We start from the raw sequence: 5,000 nt of genomic DNA on the forward strand, positions 1-5,000 counted from the left end.
GAGCTGGAATTACCGCGGCTGCTGGCACCAGACTTGCCCTCCAATAGATACTCGTTAAAGGATTTAAAGTGTACTCATTCCGATTACGGGGCCTCGGATGAGTCCCGTATCGTTATTTTTCGTCACTACCTCCCCGTGCCGGGAGTGGGTAATTTGCGCGCCTGCTGCCTTCCTTGGATGTGGTAGCCGTTTCTCAGGCTCCCTCTCCGGAATCGAACCCTGATTCCCCGTTACCCGTTACAACCATGGTAGGCGCAGAACCTACCATCGACAGTTGATAAGGCAGACATTTGAAAGATGCGTCGCCGGTACGAGGACCGTGCGATCAGCCCAAAGTTATTCAGAGTCACCAAGGCAAACGGACCAGACAAGCCAATCCGATTGGTTTTGATCTAATAAAAGCGTCCCTTCCATCTCTGGTCGGGACTCTGTTTGCATGTATTAGCTCTAGAATTACCACAGTTATCCAAGTAACGTGGGTACGATCTAAGGAACCATAACTGATTTAATGAGCCATTCGCGGTTTCACCTTAATGCGGCTTGTACTGAGACATGCATGGCTTAATCTTTGAGACAAGCATATGACTACTGGCAGGATCAACCAGGGAGCTGCGTCAACTAGAGCTGAGCAGCCGGCCGCCCGGGAGTGTGTCCCGGGGGCCCGCGCGAACACGCAAGCGTCCGCTCAATTATTCTGCAAACAGGAGGAGGCCGAGCTCCCCTGCACGATACACCTCGAAACCCTCTCAGGTCCCGGCGGCGCGCAGCGCCGTCCTAGGTACTTGGTCGGTTTCGAGAGAGGCGCAATCGCCCGGAGTTAGGCGAGTAGACGGTTTTAGTGCGAACACCCTTGCTCCCAACTGAGCTTGCCGCTGCCGACAGAGGCCCGGGAGCGTGCTGTCGTGGCATTGCCGGCGGGAGACAACACGCGCCACCTATGGTGACCGGCAGCTCCAACGCCAGCGCCACACAAGGGCAAAGCCCCACTTGGGTGCAGAAGCGAACTCTCCCAGCACAGCGCACGCGCCAACACGTCCGCACAACTGCGATACAAACCACCTGCGAGAACCGCTGGGGCGACCGAGCAGCAGACGGCGTCGCGGCGCCGAGTGCCAGGCGGCGGCGCATCCTCAACGCACACAGTCCTCAATCAGACCAGCACACTGCAGATGTCCACCGCGCTTCGCACCGGGCTCGGCTGAACCAACTTTGGCCGCCAGGCGCCGCGTGCAGGGTGCGCCGCAGCGTAGCTGCGCCGCCTGCCGAGCCCGTCGGCTGGCGCTCCTGCCACTCGGCGCCCCCCACCAGCCGCCTGTTGCGCGTGCGCCCACGCAGCGCGCGGCCAACACGCCGGGCGGCCCCCCTTCACCGGCCGGGAACAGTCCCACCAAGCCACCGCCGCGTATCGCTTCATACCCACATGGGCCTAGTCACGTGTGTGGATGTGGCGGGTACCGCTGAAACAACCGGTTAATAGCTGTACCGATCGTCGCCATCACAGATTCACCTCCAGCGTGAACAACCGCTCAACAACGGATTTCCAGTTCATTTGCGTATCTTGGGCAGTAAACGTAGATGTCCACCTACATTTGCGAATTCAACAATTCTTGCATGCCAGGATGTCATGTGTCACGACACGCTACATCAGACCACATACACACTGCGACATGTGCAGAAGAGAACACGTGGAAGGTGGCCCGCGCACGTATGCGATGTCCCTTCCGCGATCCACTGTCAACCGGCATCTGCGGCATGTCCCAGATATGGAACGCGGTCCACCAGGGTAGCACTTTGTGTGAGGCAATACGACAAAGTCGGAATACACGCGTCACTACATCACACGGCTCACGCTGACCTGACCTGACTCACCGCACCACCACCCCCAGCGACCCAGGGTGACATACAATGCGTTCGTACGTTCCTCCCACACGCCTCTACGGCGTACCACAGTGCAACCTAGCTGTTATTGGGAGACGAGACAAGTAGCATCGAGCACAACATATGGAAATTGAGATTCGACACCGTTGGGCACAGCCAGCGTACGGTCACACGTATCACACTACTTCACTCTGTACGTAACTACCGATGATCGGTACAGCGTGTGGGTTACGCGTACGACATCAGCGGACAATGGACACAGACCATACCACGACGTACACTGAGGGCGTCGACATCTGAACGCAACTGAACAGCTGCGAGGCTCATTTAACACTCAAACGCCAGACCGACCAGCTTGAGAGGACGGAGACACAAAGAGAGGGGCAGAGGGGGGGGGGGGGGGGCGATATAGTCCTATTGCAGTACAATTGACAGTGGATAGCGGGAATATGTGGAAAGTAAGCAACACTCGCAAGACATCTACATGAGGATAACAACGACACCAGAGATTCCGAGCAGTGAACTATGTTAGGCAAAGGGACAACGTGGGTTAGGTTAAGGGACAACGTGGGTTAGGTTAAGGGACAACGTGGGTTAGGTTAAGGGACAACGTGGGTTAGGTTAAGGGACAACGTGGGTTAGGTTAAGGGACAACGTGGGTTAGGTTAAGGGACAACGTGGGTTAGGTTAAGGGACAACGTGGGTTAGGTTAAGGGACAACGTGGGTTAGGTTAAGGGACAACGTGGGTTAGGTTAAGGGACAACGTGGGTTAGGTTAAGGGACAACGTGGGTTAGGTTAAGGGACAACGTGGGTTAGGTTAAGGGACAACGTGGGTTAGGTTAAGGGACAACGTGGGTTAGGTTAAGGGACAACGTGGGTTAGGTTAAGGGACAACGTGGGTTAGGTTAAGGGACAACGTGGGTTAGGTTAAGGGACAACGTGGGTTAGGTTAAGGGACAACGTGGGTTAGGTTAAGGGACAACGTGGGTTACGTTAAGGGACAACGTGGGTTACGTTAAGGGACAACGTGGGTTACGTTAAGGGACAACGTGGGTTACGTTAAGGGACAACGTGGGTTAGGTTAAGGGACAACGTGGGTTAGGTTAAGGGACAACGTGGGTTAGGTTAAGGGACAACGTGGGTTAGGTTAAGGGACAACGTGGGTTAGGTTAAGGGACAACGTGGGTTAGGTTAAGGGACAACGTGGGTTAGGTTAAGGGACAACGTGGGTTAGGTTAAGGGACAACGTGGGTTAGGTTAAGGGACAACGTGGGTTAGGTTAAGGGACAACGTGGGTTAGGTTAAGGGACAACGTGGGTTAGGTTAAGGGACAACGTGGGTTAGGTTAAGGGACAACGTGGGTTAGGTTAAGGGACAACGTGGGTTAGGTTAAGGGACAACGTGGGTTAGGTTAAGGGACAACGTGGGTTAGGTTAAGGGACAACGTGGGTTAGGTTAAGGGACAACGTGGGTTAGGTTAAGGGACAACGTGGGTTAGGTTAAGGGACAACGTGGGTTACGTTAAGGGACAACGTGGGTTACGTTAAGGGACAATGTGGGTTACGTTAAGGGACAACGTGGGTTACGTTAAGGGACAACGTGGGTTACGTTAAGGGACAACGTGGGTTACGTTAAGGGACAACGTGGGTTAGGTTAAGGGACAACGTGGGTTAGGTTAAGGGACAACGTGGGTTAGGTTAAGGGACAACGTGGGTTAGGTTAAGGGACAACGTGGGTTAGGTTAAGGGACAAATTGAGTTAGGTTAAGGGACAAATTGAGTTAGGTTAAGGGACAAATTGAGTTAGGTTAAGGGACAAATTGAGTTAGGTTAAGGGACAAATTGAGTTAGGTTAAGGGACAAATTGAGTTAGGTTAAGGGACAAATTGAGTTAGGTTAAGGGACAAATTGAGTTAGGTTAAGGGACAAATTGAGTTAGGTTAAGGGACAAATTGAGTTAGGTTAAGGGACAAATTGAGTTAGGTTAAGGGACAAATTGAGTTAGGTTAAGGGACAAATTGAGTTAGGTTAAGGGACAAATTGAGTTAGGTTAAGGGACAAATTGAGTTAGGTTAAGGGACAAATTGAGTTAGGTTAAGGGATAATCTGGTACAACCACAGTTAGGTTAAGCGATAATCTGGTACAGCCACAGTTAGGTTAAGCGATAATCTGGTACAGCCACAGTTAGGTTAAGCGATAATCTGGTACAGCCACAGTTAGGTTAAGCGATAATCTGGTACAGCCACAGTTAGGTTAAGCGATAATCTGGTACAGCCACAGTTAGGTTAAGCGATAATCTGGTACAGCCACAGTTAGGTTAAGCGATAATCTGGTACAGCCACAGTTAGGTTAAGCGATAATCTGGTACAGCCACAGTTAGGTTAAGCGATAATCTGGTACAGCCACAGTTAGGTTAAGCGATAATCTGGTACAGCCACAGTTAGGTTAAGCGATAATCTGGTACAGCCACAGTTAGGTTAAGCGATAATCTGGTACAGCCACAGTTAGGTTAAGCGATAATCTGGTACAGCCACAGTTAGGTTAAGCGATAATCTGGTACAGCCACAGTTAGGTTAAGCGATAATCTGGTACAGCCACAGTTAGGTTAAGCGATAAAGTTGGTTAAATTCGGTATTGTGTGGGAAGGGGGCAGAGAGAGAGTGGGGGGGGGGGGTGGATAGTTGTGGCAGTACGCGGATGCCTGAGTCACCGTCAGATATGTCACGTCGGTTCGATGCTTGTAGCAAGAGGCTGGCGGGTCTGTGTCTCTCACTTCTGCAATTTTTCATGTGGTATAACACGAGGGCGGGGGGGTGATATTTGGTGCCCCTCTGTGTAGGATGTGTGTTGGTGGTGTTGGTTTATCTGAGCAATGGTAGTTGTCGGAGGAGTGGGGTATTGTGCTTTTATAGGTGGACCTACTGCTCTGGTTATCATAGTGTCGACGGTGCAATGTGGCAGAGAGGATGCACTCGACATTGTCGCATTCCAGATGTTTACGTATTGTGTGTCTCCGTTGCAGGCCGAGAGTGGTGCATGTTCGAGTGTGTGGCTGACGTGCGATTCACGTTGTGTGCCCAGTCTTACAGCACGTATAGGGACATTCGCATAAATCATCTA

At 52.0% G+C, this 5,000-nt stretch overlaps 1 non-coding gene across 1 annotated transcript in view; it reads right to left on the reverse strand.

The window, feature by feature from the left end:
* The window catches only part of LOC126327012 (small subunit ribosomal RNA), a 1,893-nt gene extending 1,285 nt beyond the window's left edge, over window positions 1-608 (reverse strand). The window contains exon 1 of the ribosomal RNA XR_007560900.1: window positions 1-608. This exon is cut by the window's left edge and continues 1,285 nt beyond it. This is a non-coding gene — a ribosomal RNA (small subunit ribosomal RNA).
* Between the last annotated feature and the right edge of the window lie 4,392 nt (window positions 609-5,000).

The sequence above is a fragment of the Schistocerca gregaria genome, unplaced genomic scaffold (assembly GCF_023897955.1).
Source record: "Schistocerca gregaria isolate iqSchGreg1 unplaced genomic scaffold, iqSchGreg1.2 ptg001011l, whole genome shotgun sequence".
Lineage (NCBI taxonomy): Eukaryota > Metazoa > Arthropoda > Insecta > Orthoptera > Acrididae > Schistocerca > Schistocerca gregaria.